Here is a 25,624-nt window from a genome sequence, read left to right as displayed (position 1 = left end):
GTAACATTAATTGCTGTGTATCAACAGTGAGTCTTTCGCCAAAGAAAGATAACTTAGACTTTTGTCTGGTGGGAAATAGATATATTAGTACATTGGCTTGCATAAATATTCCCATGAAATAATTAGTTCATTAATATGCAGCACATTAATCTGCAAAAACTTCTAAGCAATCGAAATCCTGCCCAATTAATGGATTTCTTTAATAACTGATTGCCTTAAACTCATTGGCCTTAAAATTGATAAATTACACTTATCAAATAACATTTGATGACTATTAAGTGATTTGGAGTTTCTCTCTCCTATGTAAAGTAGCTTGATGAAATCTGAAATTCAAGGACTCTTGATTTTACCAGCAAAGCATGTTCTGTGGTCTAACAGTGTCACCCAGTGGTAAAAGGCACAGTTTGGTGTTCAGGGGAACTGTTGCTTTTTAAAAGAAATAACCCGTCATACGTGTTTCTTTACTAAAAGGAAAGAAAAAAACACTTTTTTGAATTGCAAGAAGAAAACTAGTACATATATTCTAAAAAACATGACTGGCACAGAAGAGAGCAGCTCTTCATCCAAGGCCACTCTGAAGCCTTTGGAGACCACTCAGGAAGGAGCGCGCAGTCCTGAGCTCGGCCTCCTGAGCTCGGGAGAGAGGCATGGTAGTGTAGGACCCGTGACTCAGGAGCAGCGCAGGAGGAGTTGAAATCAGCCCGTTCTCCAGGCCAAACGAGAGACCACAGGCCACCCTCACTCTCAGCTGCACTGTGTCCTTCCTGCTTTGCCCGTCTACCATGCAGCCACAATTCTCTAAAGTTCAGCTCTTCCAGAAAAAAGAAACAAAAAGCAGCCAATTCTGTTCCAAAGTTCACTATCTGATCCTAAAAATTTTAAAAAAAAACCCAAAAACTCTCATATGGCGAAGCTTAACAAAAATAATAAATTATTTAGCTTCCTTATCTGCAAAAAGAGAAAGTTGTGCCAGATGACCCTTGAGATCCCTTATTAGTGAAATGTTCTGATAATAAAGAAGAGTTTGGCTCATCTGTTGGTCTCCACCACACAGGCTTATAACCAAGAGCCCTACAGCTCGTCCCACCCTGAGGGCCTGACTGACCTGTGGAGGGCCCCACCTTCGCCTCCATTCACTCACCCCTGTTCCCAAGAACCACTGACTTCTCTACATGAAGCCTACTTTGAGTAAGTTTTTAGGTACGGATGCTGAATTACCCAAGCTGTACCCACCCTCACTCCAAGTACCCCGAGGAGAGACTCAACTGCTTGGCCCAGGGTTAGAGAGGCCCACACGGGAAGGCAGAGTGGAGCAGATGTTACTTAAACAAAAGTCTGTATCCTGGGGCTCCCACCTACCACAGTCAAGAAACACATTTTTAAAAAATCAAGACCCTTGAACTAACAGCAGTAGTCACCCATACCATATACGATAAATAAAAGTAAGCCAATGTTTATTCTTTGCATAAAATCACCTATATGAACACCTATACATTACAGCATCATTCAGTTAATTCAAGTCTGAATCCCAGAAACTCTCCTGAAATCAAGCCACAGTTCAGCCCTATTCTTCCTCCCTAGTTTTTCCTGACATACCTTTACTTACTCTATAAATCCACGGATATTCTTCTTGCCTACTCCCACCAAAGCCCAAATACACATGAAAAAAAGTTAATGATCAAGTTTTTCTTATTCCCTTACATTTAGAAAATCAGCTTCTACTCTCGTAGACTACTTGTCAGAAGACAAATTTCTGCTACTCTCTTTCTGAAGAATTTGTTGGCAACGTGTAGCAAAAGGCCTTACCATGAAACACCCTTGAACGTAGTAATTCCACTTTTAGGAATTTACCCTAAAGAGATCAACAGAGAGGTAGACAAGTGTACACAGAATGATATTTATTCCGGCGTGGTCTATGATAGTGCAAAAAATGGAAGCCATTTAAATAATAATGGAATACAGTGCAGCTTAAAATCATCCATTATTAGAATAAATAATGAAAGGGAAAATATTCACAAGGCACTAAATAGGAGAAAAACATTAGGCTCCGAACAGTATGCCCTTTACTTTGGAAAATAAATGCCTAGGTGTGTGTCTGTGTGTACAAATGCACAGCATGGTGATCCTCAAAGTGTCATCTCAGGGTCCGAGGCATTGGCACCATCATGGGATTAGTTAAATGCAAATACCGGAGATGGTGTGAATCAGAGTCTCTGGGGGGTGGGCCCAGCAACCTGTGTTTTATCATGTTTGCTAAGTGTCACATAACCTTTGCAGTAGACATTAAATTTATTCCATCATACAGATAGGAAAATTAAGGCCCAGCAAGGCTAGGTGACTTGCCTAAATCTACAAGGCTAATTAAGTGGCAGCATCATGCAGCTAGCTCCAGAGTCCATGCTCTGAGCCACTTTGCTACAGCACCTCTCTATATTAACTCTCCTATTTGGACGTGTGCTCTTTCTGCCAAATTAATGGCAGGATGCATCCCACTGTTGTCTGATCATCTTCATAGTGGTTTAGCACTTCTGTTACAAAGCTATTGATCTGGGGGTTGAGGGTGTCTTGGGCTCTATCACTAACATCCCCATTAATATACCTCTTGATGAATACCTGGTTGATATCTTTGAAGGCTAAAAAAAGATATTTAGATCTAAGTGCACATTAAATACCAGCACACATAAGCAAAAACTCGAATGTCATCAGCAACGACATGCAGCATGATACTAAACACACAAGACTTGTTGCCTGCTAGAGGTGAGCGGCCATGTGGCAATCCCATGCACAGCTTCCAAACCACCTGGCCACCATCTTTGAAATTATACAAGCTTTGATTGACTTCTTTCCCTTTTTTGGTTTTTGCATGATTTCAAAATTTGCATGTAACAGAATCCTTATTTATATTATGTTATAGTCACAAAATTAAAATTGGTAAAATAAGGTTATCACACTTAATTCCTAAATTGCAAGTTCCTGAATAAAGAGGCCTCCCTTGGAATTTTTCTCCTGTGTTATTTTCTGAGGAGAAAACACCTCGGTCATTCATCTCAGGAAACTACAAAGAGGATGGACTGAGAAAATGGTTGATTTCGGCCTAATCATTCCTGAGAGGAAGGAAACTACACAGACCACGAAAAGCTTCCTGCTGGGCTAGCTTTCAAAGTCCTCAAACATTCCTGTCTTCAAGAGCTGAATAATAATTCCGTAATATTTATGACCTGGCCCAACTGGCCAAACAAACTAATACTTTCAAAAGAAGAGACTATCTTCAAACAGACTTTATGACAGAAACTTTCGAAGGAACACAGAGACCAGCTGTTCAACTTCCTCATTATGACAGATGAGGAAACTGAGGCCCAGAGAGATGAAATGACTAAGTTAAGAGAGTGGCAAAGACATTCTGGGCCACACAGTAGCAAAGCTCAGACTAGGACCAACATCGGAGTCTGGTCCACTCTTCACTACCCAGCCCTGCCTCTCACTTCTGACTGCTTTGCAAATTTTCTAAATTGATTGTCCACATTTTCTACTGATCTGTGGGTGTTTTGGCACTGTGAGTAACACCACCATTAACGTTACCTCTGGATCAATAACTGGATGGCATCTTTGAAGACTAATATGTTTCAACTGTAAGTACACTTTAATAACAGCTCGACAGTTTATGTGCTTCTACAGCCGATCAAGTTACAGTACAAAGTCATCATGATGATTTTTAAAGCTTCTCAAGCTAGGCGAAAACTACCCATCTGCCTTTTTTAAAATTTGCAGTATTACCATTGAGCAGCTACAATGTTTAAAAACCAGTGACTGCTCAGACACGATTATTTAGACATCCTCTAAGTCCCTACTTCCCACTGCATCTTGCTCCTATTAAAACCTACTATTCCTCAAGCATCAGCATTCGGAATGAAAGTAAGTTGGTGAACAAATTAAATTCAACCCTACCAACCTTCAAAGTAAAGACCAGTCTAATTGACAACCTGACCCCCATATTCCCATTAGAACATAATGAATGCTCAAAAATGGACACAGATGGGCCCACATTACTACCACAAAAATAACCAGATGCCCCCTTTTCTCACCAACACGTATGATTGCAAATTCTTTACTGCATGGCCACTCTAACTCTACTTCAATCTCCTACCTCCTAGATAAAAGTTGTTGGGATACTCAATCACTGAATTGTTTCTGCCTCCTGGCCACATCCAACCCAGATCTGGCCGCATTTCCCTAATTCCACCTTCAAATCACCCAGTCCAACAACAACCCCAAGTCTGCCTTTCCAAAATAGTCCCAGGATTCTTCTGGGTACACTGGCCCCGGCAGAAGCAAGCTAAATGAAGCCAACTTCTGTATAACTACACGTTGTGTTCCCGGTGGGTTTTGGCTGATGAAATTCGACACTGTTGTCTGAAGTCACTAGTAACGTATGGCAGAGTAGAAAGAACCTTAAATAAAAGGTCCACAAACCTAAATCCTGACTTCACTTCTCTGGGTTTGTTTCCTTACTGGTAAAATGACAACCAGACATCCTATCATTTTGTAAGTTTTTCATCTCAAATCTCTGTATATTGGACAAATTGTGGGTCAAACAGGTTTGTTTCTACAGAAGAATATGTTTTAACTTCCAACCACTCACTCACTACAGGTTGAGCATCCCTTATCCGAAGCACCAGAGGTGTTTCAGATTTCAAAGCTTTTCCAATTTTAGAATATTTGGAATATTTCTCAGTATCTACACTCTGAAATGCTCCGGTGAGCATTTCCTTTCAGCAGCATGTCAGTGCTCAAAAATTTTTGAATTTTGGAGCATTTCAGATTTCAGATTTGGGATGTTCAGCCTATATTTCACTTTTGAAATACTGAATTAGTTAAGTGTTTGTCTGGAAAACTTCATTTTTCACTCTTAAAAAGAAAAGAGACCTTAATGCCAGAAACAACGGTAACAATGATGTGTTTTTTCTGTAGGCTTAAAATGTTCCATAATTAAAAGAATTTAAGTTGGCTCTCATTTGATTTCTGCTTCCGCAATGAAAACTGAGCGTGAGGACTGGGACACATCTCTGTCTCGGTCTTTGGAGGATTGTCTGTCTCTAACCAAACCCTAGAGAACAGCTATTTCCATGGCCCAGGCCCTTTTAATTAAAGTCTGTTTTCCCACTTCCCTCTCTTCAGGCCACCTCGTGGGCTTTCTGTGAACAACCAATACGCAGGCTTCTCAGGCAGGACACCAGAAACAAGAAAGGAGTAAAGCAACAGCTGTCAGCAAGACCAGGACCCACAGCGCTCGCTGGTTGAGTGAACCTGGTTCGCTGAACCAATTACTGTGTCTCCTACAGGGGAGCACAGGGTGGGCCTGAAGATCGAGAGGGGAGCAAGACGTGGTCCAGGAGCTCCCAGCCTGGAGGAGAAGACAGCAGACGTGACAGAAGCACCCGAGGGTCAACAACTGTGAACATGGACACCCTGGGGGTCCAGGGGCAGGCACAGGGAGGCCTCAGGGACCAGATGCTCTTCCGACTGCACCTCCTGCCAGCTCCAGGGAAGGCACTTGTGCCCTTGTACACAGGTCCGTGAGGATGCGTGGGGCGTAGCTAACGGCACCTGGCTGCAAGTAGCTGGAAGCGCAGGGCTCCTCCGCAGTTCACACGAGAGTGCTGGAGTTGGCCCAGGGCTGCTTCATCGCTTGGAGGTGGCAGGAGGGACCTGGGCTCTTCTCCTAGCCCTGCCTCTGCTGCCTCAGGCACACATGGGAAGAAGGGAAGGCAGAGACAGCCCCTGAGGAGGGCTCTCTCCAGCTGGGAAGGAACTCCCAGAAGCCCCCGGGGGCCTTCCTCCATCGCCTCATTGGCCAGAACAGTGTCACATGACCACTCTAGTCGCAAAACGTGCCAGAAAAATGCAAATTGGCATCCAGCACGGAAGAGGGGATGGCAACGGCTGTCAGGTGGACAATCAACACTCCTCTACACGTACACATGCACACGTGTGCGCGCACACACACACACACACACACAGTTACCGACTGAATGCTGAGTTCCCCCAAAATTCCAATGTTGAAGCCCTAACCCCCAAAGTGACAGTATTTGGAGGTGGGACCTTTGAAAGGTAATTAGGTTTAGATGAGGTCATGAGGCTGCAGCCCACATGATGGGATCAGTGTCCCTATAAGAAGAGGAAAAGACACCAGAGCTCCTTCTTTCTCAATCTCTCTCCCTGTACTCTCCAGCCTCAATGCCATGTGAGGACACAATGAGAAGACGGCTGTCTGCAAGCCAGGAACCCAATCTGCTGGCACCTTGATCTAGGACTTCTAGCCTCCACAAGTGTGAGGAAACCAACATCTATGGTTTAAGCCACCCAGTCTATGGCATCTGTTATGGCAGCCTAAACAGACTAAGACACATACAAGAGTCAACTGCCTTCAAAGGCAAGCCATCCTCCTGACAAGGGGCTCGCCAGGCCCCTCAGTTAACTACTCTGGATCCAGCTCCAAGTTGAAAGGGAAACAAGAGCAATGGGAGTTTCTTAGAAGTGCTGAGTACTCGCAGCATCTATAATAAAAGCTGCAATAAGCAACAAATATGAGAGAAGTTTAGACCTTTTAGCCTCAGCTTTTCCATTTATGTGAAGCCTCCCTTTTAAACTAAGCGGGCTTTGGCAAAAGTTTAAATGTAAACACATTCGTAGTGAGTGTGGGTACTGGCATAAGGGAGTCAACTACACTGCCTCTGAACTTTCCCTGATTCAACTCTGCACATTAACTCAACTCCCTCTGGAGGCTTGTGGTTCCAAGACGCCAAGCCTTGCCATTTTCCCACAGGCTGCCCTGCAGAGTCACGAGTAAACAAAAGCAAGGCAACCCCAGCTCCACGAGACCATTCACTCACCACAGACAGTGATCTCAGTCACCCCATCACAGCACACCCAAACCCAGAAACTCGAAGTGATCTCCCCACAGGACTCAGCTGAAGCCTTTCACTAACTGTACGGACAGTAACGGACACAGGAAAACTTAAACGCTGAATGGGAAAATGACCGCATCCTGCAAGTGAGCATCCTACTTGGCAAACAAGGAACACAGAATGACGAAAGCCTAAAAACAAAGAGCTCACTGGTAAATACGCAGACATCGGGTGCCACCTGTCTATAGAGCATAACAACCATTTTTCTTACGGGAATGGAAAAGAGGCTGTTTTAGAAAATATTCAACATTTCAAAAATTCATGTAATTCTGGAGTTAAAAGAGGCCTTGGAGAAATATCACTTCATTTTAGTGATGAGGAACAGAGACATCAGTCATAATCCAGATCCTGTAGAAGTGAAGTGATCCGATTCACCTTGACCCCAACAGGATGCTTTTAAGGATCATTTAAGACTACTGCAGTAATCTTATGTCTACTTTGCAGCGTCCATCCTCAAGTCAATTCTCTTGTCTGTCTCTCTCAAAACAAAGCCTTAATAGTCACTCCTTCTCCCACGACACAAGTCTGTGAGAACAACCACCACCTACCACTGAGTCTGCAGCTCTAGTCCTCGGCTGTCAGGTATGAGGACTTTTGCCCCAAGAACCAATACATATCCCTCCATGAAGTTACTCATTCTGGCAATTCATTGCATTGCAATCAAGTCTGTTACTACCTAATAACTCTATGGTCAAGTGATGTTTGCCCAAAGTCTCAACACACCATCGAGGGATTTAAAACCTACAGCAGCAGTAATGACTCAGGGAAAGAACAGAAAAAGGTGGCGCCTTAAGTAAATGCTCCACCTGATACGAAGTCCACATGAAATGGAGAACTCGGCTTCTTTCCCTGAGTTACCCAAGTTGTCATGCTTTCATTTCTTTTGTTGTAACAGGATTCATTACCCACGAACCCAGCATCCTATCAGCTTTGACTTCACTCACAGCTCTTATCACAAAGGTCAGAACTTTTTTAACAGTACCTTTTTTAAGTTCACATAAATAGGAGCTACTGGTTACTTTAACTAAATGAAAAGGACAAGGACAAAGGACACGTTAACATACTCATAATGAAAACTTGCCTTTTACTGACAGCTGGTTATAAAGGAAATCATTCATCACTTCTAGAGGAACAACTGTAAAATAATTATCTAACAAGAAAATAACAGGTCATCATAGCTAACTACTTCCTTTATGCCTTAAAAAAATTAATCTGCACAGCTTAATTACAGTAGGATAGTTTTACCTCCTGAAATGGATTGAGTACTTAAAAATGTAGCACAAAGGCCACGAAAAATGAGACAATTCTTTTAGAAGTTTTCTGAGGCAACTCAGAGTTGAAAGAACAAAATCTAAAAGTTATTCTCTACATTTTGGTTTACAGTGTTTTTGTTGTGTTGTTTTTTTTTTTTTTTTTTTTTTTTTTTTTTTTTTGAGATGGAGTTCGGCTCACTGCAACCTCCACCTCCCAGTTTTAAGTGATTCTCCTGCCTCAGCCTCCTGAGTAGCTGGGACTATAGGCACCCACTGTGCCCGGCCAATTTTTGTATTTTCAGTAGAGATGGGGTTTCACCATGTTGGCCAGGCTGGTCTTAAACTCCTGACCTCAGGTGATCTGCCCGCCTTGGCCTCCCAAAGTGCTGGGATTACAGGTGTATGCCACCTCACCCAGCCGATAATCTTACAAATGTCAAACTGAGTAAGATTCCAATTATTTGTGAGTATACTTTATTCAAGATTTTTAAATTCAGTTTATAGTAGAAAGTACATAAACACAATGGTACATGGGACATGTTAATTAGGAAGGACACTATTTTCCTTTTTTTTTTTTTTAAGGACACTATTTTCCTAATTTCATCTATGAATCTTTAGAATTGAAGACATAAACCTTATTTTCCACTTACAAAATGTATTAGCTCTGGAAAAAAATCTCTGTATTACCATTACTATAAATTGTTATACCTGATAACATATCATCACCAATGTTAAGGAATCTCTTTTTCTCCTTCTATAGTTTAATCCACTGAAATGCCAATCTCAACAGCCCCTATTTGTACCTTTCTGGCTTTATCAAATTCTCCCCAATTCTCCCCCAAAAAGGCTTCCGAGCCTTCTTGGTAACCTGTGACACTAGCTTTTCATATTTCAACCCTACAGCGATTGGACTGTGCTTCCTGTCTACTTTTGCCACACATTTAGCCTCTCGGAGACCTGCCTTCTGTGACATACAGAGTAGTTCTATTGTAAAGGATTGCAAACTATTTTATTTAGTGTAGAGAAAAGGAAAATGACAGCCTTAGAGAAACAAAACATTTTTAATTTGAAAAGGACAGTCTGTGGTCACATCTACTCTGTGTAATTGCCTGTGATAACTGGCTTGGCCATGTGTGACTCTCCAGCTAGAAATGATGCTTGGGAAGATCTTAGTGGGAACCACAGAAGGAAGGAGGATGTTGCAAAACATTGCCATTGTGATGACCAAAGTCCTAAACCCTAAAACGGGTCACGGTGAATCCACTCAATGGTGTTGGAAATACAGCTAAGAAAGACTCAGTTATAAGCACTTTCCTTCTCTGTGCAATTAGACTTGCTCTAAAGAATTCGGATAAACTTTCTAAAATATCTCAGATCAGGAGCTTTCAAACCCACTTTATTTATATACAGTGATCCAATACCCACACACACCCAACAATGAAAAAAAAAAATGAAGTCAAGGTTTCCAGGAGAAATACATAGCCTTTACAACATGCTGTATACTCTGATAAGTTCATTATTTCGGCCAGGCGTGGTAGCTCACGCCTGTAATCCCAGCACTTTGGGAGGCCAAGGTGGGTGGATCACTTGAGGCCAGGAGTTCGAGACCAGCATGGGCAACATAGCCAAACTCCATTTCTACTAAAAATACAAAAATTAGCCAGGCACACACTCGTAATCCGAGCTACTTGGGAGGCTGAGGCCCGAGAAAAGCTTGAACTCAGGAGATGCACGGGTTGCAGTGAGGCAAAATCTCGCCACTGTACTCTAGCCTGGGTGACAGAGTAAGACTCTATTTAAAAAAAAAAGTCATTATTTCACTTTGTTGTAATGCTTGTTGTGACCCACTAAACTAATTTTATGACCCACTAACAGACTGCCTAGCAGCTTGGAAAATCCTGCCCTAATTCACTTACTTAAACTTGCCACGATAATTTGGCAGCTCTCTTAAGACCAGTGACAGCACACAAAAACGTCCAACAGAAATGTACATTGGATGAGCTTGCTCTATACCACCTGTCATGATCCCTTCCAAGTGGGAAACATTTAAACAGTTTTATTTGGGTTAATATTACTGATAGTAAGACATCATCTTCTCTTCCACCTACTCTTTAAACTACCCTTCTCCAATTGTTAAAAAATAATCTCAAATCTTTTTACCTGTGTGTGAATGAGGGAGGGAATACAAATTAAAGATGACTTCAATAATTATATCTGTTAACAGGTAAGTTTTCCCCCTACATCATGATGAAAGCTGAGGAATAAAGATGACCGAGACGGTAAATTTCCCCACACTTACTAAAATACTTTGTAAAGCAGTTCCAACAGTTTCTCTATCCACAAATAAAATAAAATTAGCTTCAACTGCATTCTCCTTTAAAAAAAAAAAAAAAAACATAGTGAAAGTCAGTTGACAAGTTTCTTAATGCCAAAGCAATCATTCTATCTGTATAATTTTCTAAGAAGCTGAACAAAATTCCACACCCTTAGCTCAAATTAACAATGGGTAAGAATGAAGTTCTCTGGTCCCTGGTACCAGGAAACAGTCAAGGGCCATTTAACCCCACCACACAGGAAACTGGGCAAAAAGAGTAGGGGAGATACTAAGAACTGAGGCACTTTTCATCCTGACCAAAAGAGATGAGGCAACAGTAATAGTATGACTCGTAGAAGGAGCCCAAGCTTTAGAGTCTGAGGAACTCAGCCCAGCTCAGCCCAGCTCTGCCACGTATCAGCTGGCCTTAGTTCAGCAGCAAAAACAACAAAAATAATTACTCAACTAATATTAGCTTTGAGCTGGGCAGTCCTAGCCATTATCTCAGTGAATTTTTACAACACTCTGAGGTAGGTTCTGAGGGCCAGAGAGGCTAAGAAAGTTGCCCAAATTCATACAATTAATAACAACTAATAATGGGAGGGCCAAGCTTCAAACACAGGCTGACTCGTTTTAAAGCGGTTCAGGGGGTTCCGGTAGCTTTCTGAGCCCGTTTTTCCTTGTCTTCACCTCCCAGGCTTGCTGCAAGGATTGACGCCTCCGGCCCATCCTAAGAGGCTCACTGCCACACATATGTCATGTGTAATTAATGTATAGTAGATACAGACTCACCTCATCACAGGCATCTCAGGTAAGCTGGCCTCGCCTGTTCAGAGAGTTAGAAATGGGCTTTTTCTTCATCTCCTTTTCCTCTACCCTCCCACTGCCTTACCCCACAAACACACCTCCCCCACGAATACTTCCCACCCACCTTATGGCAGTAAGACCTAGTTTACAGCACTGCAGGCATGAGAAACATGACACCCATCCACCCATCGTGAGTATGTTTACTAAAGGAAGGGAGGTGGGTGCTAGCATTGCTCAGACAGGGCAAAGGTGCCAGGCAATTCAAAGCCAAGACAATGACAGTCAGAGAGCCTTAAGGGCCGGGACTCAGACTGGGCAGGAGGAATGTGCTGGGACAGCCATTAGATTAAACTTATTTACCCAACAAGGTCTCTGCCACCCAACAGAAGGGAGGCAGGAGAGGCATGAAGGCTGGTACTGCTGGTGTGAAATGGACTGGACCAGTTGTGACTTGGGGATCTGGCACAAATGAGAGGAGCAGGGTCTCAAACATGCCAAGAGTTCTGCTTAAGGCAATAAATAATCTCACAATGAAGTGTAGCGTTGCATAAACATTGGTTTTGGAAACAGGAAGTACCAGTACCAAGCAGCTAATAAGTTTCAACAGAACTTTTCAAAACAGGGTTACATTGTCCCTTTCTTTCCTGTGTAAGGTAGATGACAAATGCCATCCCCTCCAATCCTCTACCAAAAAAGTGGGTCAGCAGAAGCAGTAACGGGCAGTCAATGAAGTTAACCAAAGTATATCAACCAAAAGCTCATTTAACCAAGTGGATGAAAACTATGCCAATAATACACCATCACCTGATGGCTGAATCAGGCATTTTTTAAAGCAAGTATAGAGCAACTGTGAGTATGCAAGCTCCTATGGTCTAACAAGTTACCTGTCAATGTCAGACCAAAATTGTCAGTTGTCATAGCAACAGTACACAACACTGCCTGCTCAGATTAGTCATAAGCACTTGCGCTCTTTGTTTTACATTATAAATATACAACTATTATAAAAACTATCTTCCAAGTATTAAGAAATCACTACTTTCTCAAACCAGAGGGATTTATAACCAAAGTCATAATCTTGACTTGGAGAAAATCACCGATAAGCCTAAATGATATAAACTGAATTTATAAATGTTCGGGAAACAGGACATTGTTATTATAAAGTTGTTTAATGATTTGAAGTTATACGATGTTTTTTTACCTCAAGAAAAAAACATTGATTATAAAACTGACTACTGGATTAAATAATATTATCTAACAAAAGCAGATTTACAAAGACATCTATTATTTTAATTAAGTAGTGATGACATTATGAACTTGGAATCATACTCCCACTGACATAATTTAATGCCTGATTACAAAACAAAGTATTCTAAACATTTTGCTTCTGTCTTTAATCTAGTTTTATTTTGCTCACTCTTATTTTTTTAAATAAGTTATTCCCACCCCATTAGCAAGAAATAAATCTTGTTTTCTCTTAAAATGTTCACTTCAGAGATAAAAAGATTCGATTCAGTGACTTGGAAAAATTGGGCATTATTTGTTTCCTCACTGCATCTGCTGCTGAACCATTTTCTCTACAATTAAACATCATGGCTTTATCAAAAAACACAGGTCTAAAAGTCAGAAACGCCAGACCCAGTCCTTGCTCTGCCACCCAGGCGGCTCTGTGCCTTCAGAAAGCAAGTTCACCCCCTCAGCGTCAAAGTATCCTCACCTGAGCCCCAGCCTAGGCGATCAGAGGTCCTCACTAATCAGGACAGGCCAATGCTAAACTTGCAGACATCTTTCTCTCTCACACACAAACACACACACACACACACACACACACACACCCCACACTGGGCAGTGCAATCAGGCCACATGTGACAGGCCTTTCAAATCCACACACCCCACACCCAAAAGGGGAAACAGGAGAAATCTGATTTTACCTGGCTGCAAGTGCAATGCAGAATAACAACGCGAGCCCTAGGACACCTCTGATCCATAGGAATCCACATTAAAGCGGCACTGCTGCCTGGGGCCCCCAGGACTGGCAGGTGACGAAGCACAGAGAGAAGACAGACCAAGCACATTCCCTTCTCAATACTCAATATACAAAAACAGCACTATTTGACTAACAATGACTAGCTTAAAGTGACTTTCCAGAGCCCTCGTCCTTCCTGTCATCAGAACCAACTGATTGGAAGGCCAGTAATTTGATATCGGAAATTTACAATTGATAAAGTCATCAATGGTGACTCCTCCCAAATGCACAGCAGATCTAGAAATGCTGATCTCAGAGTTTCTGGACTGTTCAGGGCTTGACCAGGATTCTCTGGTTGAAAAAGGAAATACACCAGTCAGCACTCAGCATGCCAGAGAGCAGCCCAGGCCAAAATAATATTCATGTTTGCCAAGCCCCGACCTAATGAGAGCTCAGCTCTGGACAAAACAAAGCCGTGCGCAATGTTTAGACTTGACTGACACCTACTGTGTGCTCCGTGCTACTGCCCCTCACTTGAGATCTCCCTGGTCCATCTGGGCCACAGGCTTCACAAGGCATCCTGCCATGGAACAGCAGGCAAAGATTTAGAAGGCCACTCAGCAAGTGCCACTCCTCAAAGATACCCGGATAGTTTTGTGGCTAAAACAAATATAGTACCCAGGTTTTCGTTATTGAATAGAAAAGGTTCAAAGCAGGAAACGTGCACAAAGAATGGACTTTCCCCCCATGGGATTGTCAGGGCCTCTCAATACCTTCTCCAATGCCCTGGCAGCGGCCCTCACTCCCCACCTGATCTGACCTGGGCCTGCTTCTCATGCCTCGTGCCAGTCTCTCCACCACCTTGCTCCCTGCGCCTTAGCCACACAGGCCTGCCTTCATTCCTGGAACACACCAAACTCTTCCTGGGCTGCATGTCTTGGTGCACACGATGTCCCCACCTGGAGCGCATGCCCCTCCCAAGCCAGCCCCCTTCCCACACTTCTCCCGACCCCTGGCTCTTCCTTACCTTCTCAGTCTGTATTTCAATATCACCTTCCTGGATCGCCAATCCAACATGGGTCCCTCCGCGGTCAATCTCTGTCCTGAGCTTGTTTCCCAACTCTCACCATCTGTAATTGTTTAATTTATTGCCAGCCCCATGTGTGTTTTTGATCTTCTCCCCTCTAGGTATTTAGCTACCTAAATATCTCCCCTAGATATTTAGCTACCTACCTACCTATTTCTGGTTTGTACCTCGCTAGATCTTCAGGGCTAGGAATACTAAATGTTCAATTATCATCTGCTAAAGTGATGAAATACCTCAATAAATTGTGCATGGAGAAAAGATGCAGTCTATAAGCATTTTTATTTGTACTAAACTGGTCACAGTGCAAAAACAGCTGTTCACTGGTATTGGGCATAATTATTAATTTCTAGCCTCTATTTCTCCCTACTAAGTACCCAACCAGGTTGGGTCTATGCTCTACTGTAATGTCTTGATTAAAATGGGATTCTTTGTTATTTAACTGTTTAAAACTGGTAATAGAAATTATATCAACAATGATGGTTGGGTTCCCAGGTAATCCACAAAAATACGACTGCTACTACTGGTTAACATTCGAAGTGCTTACTGTGTCCCAGGCACTGCTTTAAACACTCATATTTCATCTCAACCTTCACAACAGTTCTATGAGGGAGATATTATTATCCTCATTGACGGAGGAGTAGCTGAGGCCCAGGGGGATTAGCAGCCTGCCCACGGTGATGCCATTTGAGGGGCCTAGCCAGGACCCAGCCAGGACCCAGCCAGGACCCAGCCAGGTCCACCTGATGCCAGAGTGCCAGCTGTTACTCGATAGTTCATCCCTTGCTAATGGAGCCCACAGGCTAGGAGGCAGGAGAGACGAGGTGAAGCTGTCTCTTCCTGATTTGGAGTCAGGCAAACCACCATTTAAAATGTTTTTAGAAAAAATGAATTCATCTTTTGAGCCCCTCTCCGTGAGTCCAAGTAATTCCCTAATTCCTCAAGCTTGCCCTCCCTGCTCCTCAGTTTCCTCCTGCTTCCCTGGACTACTCCATTAAATGCACCACTAAGCTTGGGCATTCATGACACAGCCCATAATCACCTGCCTCCCCTACCAGTGTGTGTGTACACACACTCGTGCTCACACACACACACATACGTGCACACGAACACACTCACACATGCGCGCACACACACATAGGTGCACGCGCACACACATGCGCGCACGCGCACACACTCCTTCAAAAGCTCCAATTTGCTCCCTCTAGCTTTCAGAAGACACAGGGTAAACAAGATACCTAATTAAATTATTTCACCCTGAGGTATAAAAGGAAAATAATTCCTTGACCTTCCTATAGATGCTAAAATGCATAACTTTTAAAAGGTAACTTATTCACAAAGCACCGTTTGAATTATTATACAGCCAAAAGAATGACCGAAATTGGATGGCAATTTCCAGAAGCGTCCAGAAAGAGAGTTGTGTGGAGAAGCCATCTGGCTACTGCTCACCTGATCTTGATTTTTTTTTTTTAACTGTATTCCTTCTCCATTTCTGAACTCAGCATCTAAGGTGATCCTGACTGTGCCTCTGGTGAACGCATGAAGGACTGGAAAACTGGGGTTGGGCAGGGAGTTGAGCAGGGGGCTTGCTAAGTGTGTGGAGCTGGAGACCACCTATAGTTTGTGGCTGGATTTTTTAAAACACAACACCTTAATATGTTCTGCCAGGTGTAGTGAAAATGTGCCTGATGAGCTTGAATTCTTATTTGCTTCCAAAAACTCTATGTGAAGGGGAGCCCAAATTAGGAGATGAAAACGCAGAAGAAAAAAAATAATAATAAACTTCAACTGCTGAGTTGTGTGGGTCCAACAAAATAACAGAATTATACTTCCTTCAAAGCCACACTGGTTTTGTTACTTCCATGTGAACCAACTGGCCTAAGCTGACCTCCACTTCCCTTCCAACGCAGTCCAGCTGTGGCTTTCAACCCCGGCTCGCCCCTCAAAATCACCTGTGGAACTTCAAAAAAAAAAAAAACAAAACTGGTGTCTAGCTCCAGGACAGAGAGCAGAGAAGAGAATCGATCGAGATCAGCCACAAGTACAACATGGCCTGTGCCGCAACACGACCATGTCCAGAGGGCAGGCTGGGGAGAACTGCAAGAACCATTTGGTGGACCCATCTCTTCTCCCCCGTCTCCAGGACCAAGCGCGTGAGCCAGCCACCCACCTGCGCAGCCAGCCTTCATGAACCCAGCTTTGCCAGCACTGAGGTCTGAGTACCAGGGACAAGGTGATGAATGGTCCTGGCAGACCTGCCAAAGAGCTTCCATTCTAATGGAAACCATACCAGGGAGATTTAAATCCGCCCGTTCTCTTAAAAAAAAAAAAAAAAAAAAAAGAGGCGGAGGCAACTGAAAAGGGTCCCCTAGGCAATTTCAGCACCGAACTTCAGTCCTATAAGCCCGCAGCTTCTCACTCAGTTTTCAGAGGACTTTTTTTTTTTTCAGACAAGTCTCGCAACTGTACATTACCATATTCCATGACCATACTTTTCAACATTAGTAAACAGACACAGATCTTTATAGTTTTCTTTCTTTTTTTTTTTTTTTTTTTTTGAGACGGAGTCTCCCTCTGTCACCCAGGCTGGAGTGCAGTGGTGCAATCTCGGCTCACTGCAAGCTCCGCCTCCTGGGTTCACGCCATTCTCCTGCCTCAGCCTTCTCCGAGTAGCTGGGACTACAGGCACCAGCCCCCACGCCCGGCGAATTTTTTTTTTTTTTTTTTTTTTTTTGTATTTTTAGTAGAGACAGGGTTTCACCATGGTTTCGATCTCCTGACCTTGTGATCCGCCCGCCTCGGCCTCCCAAAGTGTTGGGATTACAAGCGTGAGCCACCGTGCCCGGCCTCTCAGAGGACTTTTTTGTGTAGTATTGGATTAAAGGAACTGTAAGAGCCTTCTCTAAATGTGGAGAGAATAATACTAGTATAAACCTCAACCTCCTCCTAATTCTTTCCATTTTCATACAATCTCTGAATTAACAAATGCACAACCCTTGCTTCCCCAATCTCATTGCAACCTGCGTGCCAGGCACTCTACAACCCGTTGCTCTACTCAATAGCCTGATCCAGACCATCAGACAGTTTTAGTTCAGTGGCCCTTATGTACCCCACACTCTAGGCCTGGGTGACCACCATGCTCTAACACCAACAGTTTCTCCCATCTGCATTCTGGGTGGCTTATTTTTTTTTTCGTCTTTTTTTCTTTCCAATTTGGAACAAGTGCCCATCAAAGGCTTAGGAGATATAAAAGGTGTACAAGAACAACTCCAAGATCGCTTTTAAGAGTCTTTCATCTTTCTGTAAAAACTAAACCAAGATACACAACATATGAGTGTCACATAATATCGCATGCTAATTCAGAAGCAAGCTATATGAAGCAAAAGGAAACACAGAGCTGTCAGAGCGGGAAAGCCCTGGAGGCACGAGTCAGCGATGACACCACAGGGTATTCAAGGAGCACCAGTGGCCTGCAGGTGGCAGAAACAATGGAGGAACCAGCCTGAGTCAAGGAGGACTCACTAGGTAAGCATGGGAAATAGCGCTGAAGAGGTGGACTGAGCAGTCGATGGAAGGCTCGGAAGTCAGACGTGGCTCACCTGCGACAGGGGCCTCAGCAAGAGACAGGTATGAGGGACACTGTTTTAGGCACATGGATTAAAAACACAGCTGCCATCAACATTGAGTCAGCCTGTGTAAATATCTGGCGCGCCAGTTTCTTCTCAACAAGAACTTAATCAGGGTGGCTCCTACCACCTCCATTCCTATCATCAAAATGGTTCAAAGTATGCCAAAACCCCAGTGTTTACATATTAGAAATTCAAAACTGCTTCCTGACAACCTTCCTGGGCTTTTCACATCCCTGTTCCTCCCCCTACGGAGCAGATGACTGTTCTGGGAGACAGCTGGCAGCAATGAGTACAAACAGCCAACTGTGTGGCCACTGCGTTGTAATTTTGTTCCCTACACATCTGTCAACTGGGTGTCAGGCACAGGGTGTGCCACTGAGTCAAGCTACAACGAAACCAGCCATCATTCTCTGTCTTTTGAAGGGAGCCAGACACCTGGAGAGTAAATGCCATCTTGTGTAGAGTCACCCACAAGAGGGAATCTGGTGAATTCATCCTCCCATTAATTCATCAAGTATTTAGTCTATGTCTGTTAAGTGCCAGGCACTGTTCACAACAACATGGGCCTAGCAGCAAAGGACACAAAGCTACTGCCCTCTTGGAGCCTGCATTCAGGGGCAGGCAGCCAACTGACAACCCGAGGGAAATACAATATCAGGCCGTACAAAGTGCCATGCAGGGAAATACAGGTAAGGCAATGGAGTGGCAGGCTGCACTATTGTGGATATTCATGAAATACCACGCTGAGAGGACAGCAGACACCTGAAGGAAGTGAGGGACAGAGCCAAGGGCTACTAAGGGAAAGAGCTTCGGGCAGACGGAGCAGCAAACACAGACGCCTGGGGTAGGTGGGGACAGCGAAGAGGCCTGACCAGGAAAGCGGCAGGGAGGTGGCATAATCAGGAACTGGGTTATGGTAAGTCTTCTTACCCTCAAAACCACAAGGGGGGGGCAAGGGCGAGAGGCCCTGCAGTTTGTGGTCATGGCAATACAATAATAATAACAACACTCCTCATTCCTTATTTAGATCTGTAAACCTTTCCTAGTCCAGTCTAATACATAAAAGAAAGAAAGAAAGAAATGTAAATAGTGGATTCAACAATAAAAAAGAATAAACCATTAGGTATACTCAGAGTGTATTTTCTTTTCTTTTTTTTTTTTTTTTCTGAGACAGAGTCTTACTCTGTCACCCAGGCTGGAGTGCAGTGGCATGACCTCGGCTTACTGCAACCTCTGCCTCCAGGGTTCAAGGGATTCTCCTCCCTCAGCCTCCCGAGTAGCTGGGACTACAGGCATGTGCCACCACGCCCAGCTAATTTTTTGTATTTTTAGTAGAGACAGGGTTGCACCATGTTGGCCAGGCTGGTCTCAAACTCCTGACCTCAACCGATCCACCCGGCTTGGCCTCCCAAAGTGGTAGGATTACAGGTGTGAGCCACTGCGCCCGGCCTTAGAGTGCATTTTCTACTCCAAAAATTTCAACTCATACTTAGTGATGGAAAGTAAATTTGAACATTTTCAAATGTAATGATGATGTTAACCAGTAGGGATGCCCTCAAATATAATATCCTCAATTGTTTTAAGCAGAGGACAGAATGGTCTTTTAATCTAAAACAATATTAGAATATTCAATTAAGTAGTTTTCCATCACAGTCTACACTTCAAAGGGTGATGCACCGTCCTAAACGGTCTTGGGAGAGATTCTAAACCCTGAGAGTCACTGACACATTTAACTAAAGCCACAGAACTATACATTCAGCTGGAGAAGTCAGTGATAATGTCTTCAAGCTTTACTACAAGTGGCAGAGGCAGAGTTGCTAATTTCCTGCTTTGTGGGCGCTTTGTAGCTTCTGAAGACATCTTAATAATCAACTATATCATAAGAAATGTAAAACAAAGAAATACAAACATGATGAAATCTTCCACTTGCAGGAAAACACATGATCACCAAATTTGGAGTCCTGTCCACAAAAGACAAAAGTCTGGAAGTAACAATCCTTTACGACAATATCACGTCAGCCACATTATTAGTTGCAAACATCCTTCCTAAATCCAGGGGTAAGCAGGGAACTAATCCCCAGATGTGAGCTGCTCTTTGCATTTCTGAAGCCACTTGAACTTCCAAGCATAAAACTGTGATGCTCATACCATTGGCAAACAGCTCAGACACAATAACTCAGAAGCTGACTGCATGCTAATTTCCATGTTATTTCTCAACTATGACAGTAGCTCTGTTATCCCATAGGACAAGATATTCTTTTGCCATTTCACTTAGATAAGAAATAGAACTTGCCTGAGCTATAACAGAAAGGAGAAAAAGCAAATTATGTCTCTGCTACGTGTGAAAGTTTAATTTATGCAACTTTTCTTGAACAAGTCAAACCTTCTCTATTCAATCGATGAATTACTACTGAAATAAAGCGGAAAAACTGTGAAGCTTAAAACAGCCACAGAAAGGTTACAATAGTCTGTTAAATAAATAAAAACTTAAGGGAGAAAACAGATCTTTGTTACCACTCAAATTGGAAATACTGGGGTTTTACACGTAGAAGGCAACCTACAGATGAGGGAAACAGTTTAACAGACATTTCTCTCATAACAAAAAATACTTATTTTTTTCTTCTGATTTTAAAAGCAATGTGCTGATCACACAAAATTTGGAAAATACAGAAAAGTATAAAGAAAATTTCCCCCATGAATGCATCATTTAAAATATTTATATTTTGATAGATTTCCTTTCAACTAATACACACCTCTTTTCATTTTTTAGCAAAATTGGGATATTAAATAGATAATTCATTACATTTGTAAGCATTTTACCTGTAATAACTTTTTCAATATATGGTTGCAAAATCTGCCATTACATGAATGTATTATAGCTGACTTAACTATTCCTCTATTGTCCTATTCAAAATGCAAGATAGACAAATTAATTTTAATGTAATAGAGTAGGAAAGATCATTGCTGTGGCTTCAGAATATTGTAACTAACCTTTCAGACACTACCACTCGTCAGGTTTTGGTGTGGTATGAAGGAAGAATGTCCATAATTATCTGAAAAGGTTATTTCAATTCTCTGACCTTTCCCAATGATGTAACTGTGTGAGACTAGATTTTCTGCATATACGACCCCCAAAACAACCTATCCCGACAGACTGATTACAGAAGCAGATATGACAACACAGCTATTTTCTATCAAAGCCAGTTATGAAACAGATTCACAAAAATGGAAAACAATGTCACTCTTCTCACTAAATTTTTTTTTGGTTTTCACTTTAAAAAATCATTAAAGATATAAATAAAACAATGTGAAACACTCACCTCATACCTTTTTTGTTTTAGGAAGATTATTGTTCATCATAAATGGCCTTTTTATTAGTATGTAACAGGTTTATTATTGTTATTTTTAAGTGAACTTTTAAAATTTCTCAGTTTTAATTTTTAACATAGTAAAATATCAATAGATATAACCAAAAAAGTTATTTAAGATTCTCAAATACTTTTTAAAACAGTGTAAAGGGGTCCTGAGGTCAAAAAGATTGAGACCCAGCAGGTAACAGAATGAAGAGTTTAACAGATAAATAAATCCATTAACATTGTGTTTGCTTGTTACTGACTTCTGCTTAAAAAGAGACTGCTCCGAGACATTGAGCAGATCAGCGGCAGCTTTCTTGGGTAGAATTCTTCCTCTTCCGGCCACATTTAGTCTCTGAATAATTAGGCCCCCAAATACTTGATCCATTTCACCGTTCTATATCAAAATAGTTTTCAAAGCAGATACTACAGGTTTGTGAGGAAACAGCACCCCCAATAATCAGAGATGCAGATCTCTCACCACGACTACCTCATCACTTATTTGTTAAAAAAATAATAAGATAAAATATTATCAAAACATTTTTGCTGCGGTAAGGGCAAACTGATTCAGATGACGGTATCTGAAATACACTCATCTCCATGGTTCATCATCACCTATTTTTACTTCCTCCCACCCAAATTGCACAAGTTAATTCTGTGAATTCTGCAGGGCAAATGGCACCAGTTTCCTTCCACCTGTTAATGCCCAGATCTCAACAGAAATAAGAAAACAGCCATTTATTTCCTGTTACAGCTTTACTTTCTAATCAGTAACAATCCAACTGAAAGGCCCAAAACTATTATAACATTACAGATATTTCTAATATCTCAAGAACAGGAATCCTACTATACCATTGTCCTACTCGTCCATATATAGTATTTTCTACACTTTCGTTCTAAAACAACAAAATGGTCACACTTGAAAAACTGGGCTGGGCTGGGCTGGGCATGGTGGCTCATGCTACTTGGAAGTCTGAGGCGGGAGGATCACTTGAGCCCAAGAGTTCAAGACCAGCCTGGGCAATACAGCAAGACCCTGTCTCTAAAAAAATCAATTTAATTCTTTAAAAAATTGGGCTGAAAATTAAAACAAACTCTTTCATTAAAACACGTATTTATTGAGTGTATAGCTTGTGCCAGGCACATGTCTTGACACTGAGGATAAAGCAGTAAAACTCCCTGCCTCATGGACTTATTTATCATAGCTTATTTTCTACTGGGGGAAGCAGGCATTTGACAAAGGAGTAGCAATGAAGTGTGTTGGGTTTTAACAGAGGAAGCTGAGGTCACCATGAGAACAGACCACAGAAGTCCAGGGAGAGCATGTGATGAAATGCAGTCCAAGGGGAGAACCCTCAGCAGACATAGGCGCATGGGCTTGGAGCACAAGATGAGCCAGAAGAAGAAAGATGGGGCTCAAGTCTGGGGTTAGCACACAGATACAAACCCAGACTCCCCGGGGAAAGAGTGAGGCCAAGTGCCGAAACAGAGGACACTGAGGAAGAACCAGTTCAATGGATCAGAGAAAACAAGGAAATCTGTTAGAGACTCACTGCCTTTTAGATACCTGCAAAGCATGCAAGGCTATAAAGGATGCACTGACATAGGTGCTTGAGCTCATAAGTTAGGTATGGGCTGGATACATAGATGTGACAGCCAAAATCCTACAGCAAACGAAGCAACTGAAACTGCTGATATTCCTCAGCAGGGTGGCAAAAGTGTCCTCAAAATACCCAAATATAAAGGGGTGGGGAGAGGAAGGGGAGGCTACAAAGGAGGCTGAAGGGGATAATGGAGCAGGAGAAGGAAACCCAGGGTAGAGTGTCTCAGGCGCTCAGAGGGCAGGGGGATGTTTCACAGAGGAGGACGCGCTCCACAGTGGGAAATCCCAGCTGGCAAATGCTGCTGAGAGGCCAAGCAGGAACACAACCAAAGGGCCCTGTGGAACTTGCAGCAGGGTGGACCTAAGGCCTCTCTGCAGCACTGGCTTAGTTAGTGTGGGACTTTCACAGCCCCCATGGCTGAGGGGCCCCACGCTTCGTTTAGTGCTTTTTTGCTACCATCTTGAAATTCTTAATTTTTGAACAAAGAACCCTGTATTTTCACTTTGCACTGGGCCCAGAAAATTTTGTAGCCAATCCTGACCCTCTGATATCAGTTTCACTAAAGTAGCAGATATAAAAAATAGAATCTAGTGGATTGAGGAGTGAAAGGGGAATGAAAGAATAAGTAGGTAGCAAAGTGACTTTAAGGTGATCCCACATTCCTCTCCTCCTACTGTTCACCTGTCACCTGCTTCTAACAACAGAAGATGGCAAAGGTGATGAGATGTCACTCCTGTGAAGCCATCATGCTGCAATCTTCCACCCTTGCCAGCTGTAAGGAAGTAAGGACCCATGCACCATGGAACTGCAGGTGACCCATGTCCCACAACTGCGGGGAAATGAATTCTGCCCATGACCTGAGGGAGCCTGGAAACACCCTTCCTCAGTTGAGCCTCTGATGAGACCACAGCCCTGGTGCCCACCTGGACAGCAGCCTGGTGACAGCCTGAAGCACAGAAACCAGCTAGGCTGTGCCTGGGCTCCTGAACCACGGAACTGGTGAGGGAACCAACACAGGTTGTTTATGATACTGAGTGTGCAATCATTTGCTGTGTAGCAGTAGGTAATAGTACAGGCAGAAAGTAGAACATGCTCTCAAAACGTTTAATCAAGAGAAGGAGAGAGAAAGTGGTCGCTGAAAGAGGAGAGTTCCAAGAAGGGCTTGGGTTCTGTTTTTGTCTTAAGATAGGAGAGACCTGAGCACTTGTAAATGCTCATGAGAAGGAAATACCAGGAGAGAGGTTTAAATCGGAGGTGGGGCCACGCGCGGTGGCTCACGCCTGTAATCCCAGCACTTTGGGAGGCTGAGGCAGGCAGATCACGAGGTCAGGAGATCGAGACCATCCCAACTAACGTGGTAAAACCCTGTCTCCACTAAAAAATACAAAAAAATTAGCCGGGCATGGTGGCGGACGCCTGTAGTCCCAGCTACTTCGGAGGCTGAGGCAGGAGAATGGCGTGAACCCAGGAGGCAGAGCTTGCAGTGAGCCAAGATCGCGCCACTGCACTCCAGCCTGGGTGACAGAGCGAGACTCCGTCTCAAATACATAAATAAATAAAAATAAATCAGAGGTGGGAGAGAATGGTGGTGCAGAAATGGATTTCTAGAGAATACATAAGATTCCTCTTTCACTATAAACAGAAAAACGAGAAAAGTACAGGTCCAGGAGCAGGCGGATTTGCAAAGGGGCAGTGGGAAGGTCAGAGAATGGCCTTCGCACGACTGTCCCGTGAGCTGTGGAAAGATCATCTGCCGAGAGTGAAATGAGAGGAGGAGGCACGGGCTCAGTGTGAACCTAGAGACTTAAGAAGCGTGGAGGAGCTGGAAAAGTCATTATGGAGAGGAAGAGGGCTGATGAGGAAAATCTGATTTCCAGGCAGTGTTGAGGCCCTGGTGAGGCAGAGATCAGGATCATAGAGAGGCAACTGTGCAACTTTCTCTGGCAGAACTCAGAAGTCCAGAGACAGGCATGGGTGGGCCGCCCAATCCCCCAGGACAGTGAAGGAAGGGATTCATTCCAGTGTGTTGACAAGCGCATCGCTGAAATGCTGGAATTCAAAAGCAGAGGCAAAGTCCAGCAGGAGCAGAGGGGTTAGAAAGGGACCTGGAATGGGAAAAATCTGATGTTCTTATGGTAATCTGTCAGCTGAGCTGAAGGACAGAAGCTTCTGGTGAGTGGGATCTCTGGATTTCAGCTCAGAAGCAGTTCCTGGTATTAACAGTGTCTTTTTAGGGTAACTCCTCCTCCTAGTTTGAGCACTGAAAGTCCTGTGTCCTGTGAAACTCCTTACTCCTCGGGCTGAACATCCCCATCCCATAAAGCTCCAGCCGCCACTCCAGTCTCAGGCAAACCAGGCTGCTGGTCACGCAGCTCCGGGTGCCATGGAGTCCCTGGTGAGCTTTGACAAATACTGACCCCTGCAGCAGGTGACTGCGAACCAGGGGCCAAAACTTTCAATGAACGAACAAGGAGCTATGACCAGGAAATGCCAGCACTGAGGGTAGAGGACAGAATACGACTGAGACAAGGCTCAACGAAGCAGTGAGGGGAGGGGCCATGACCCAGAAGTGGCCATGAGGGCAGGAACCTGAGCCCTGCCTCCAGATCCCATGGCACACATGGGGTGGGAGAAGGTGCACTCCCATGCCCA

General features: G+C 43.4%; 1 protein-coding gene across 10 annotated transcripts in view; it reads right to left on the bottom strand.

The window, feature by feature from the left end:
• The window catches only part of FAM107B (family with sequence similarity 107 member B), a 254,279-nt gene that overhangs the window by 24,197 nt on the left and 204,458 nt on the right, over window positions 1-25,624 (bottom strand). Inside the window, exon 1 of one of the 10 annotated variants that reach the window (XM_058431604.1) lies at window positions 5,605-5,756. The exons of the other annotated variants lie outside the window; for them this stretch is intronic. The gene's annotated coding sequence lies outside the window, so the exon portion shown is untranslated. Of the gene's footprint in view, window positions 1-5,604; window positions 5,757-25,624 lie in introns of those variants that run through there. 10 annotated transcript variants of the gene reach the window in all.

The sequence above is a fragment of the Hylobates moloch genome, unplaced genomic scaffold, assembly GCF_009828535.3.
Source record: "Hylobates moloch isolate HMO894 unplaced genomic scaffold, HMol_V3 SCAFFOLD_2, whole genome shotgun sequence".
NCBI classification, from domain to species: Eukaryota; Metazoa; Chordata; class Mammalia; order Primates; family Hylobatidae; genus Hylobates; species Hylobates moloch.
The sequence above is the reverse complement of the archived record's forward strand: the minus strand, read 5'-3'. Positions and strand labels throughout refer to the sequence as shown.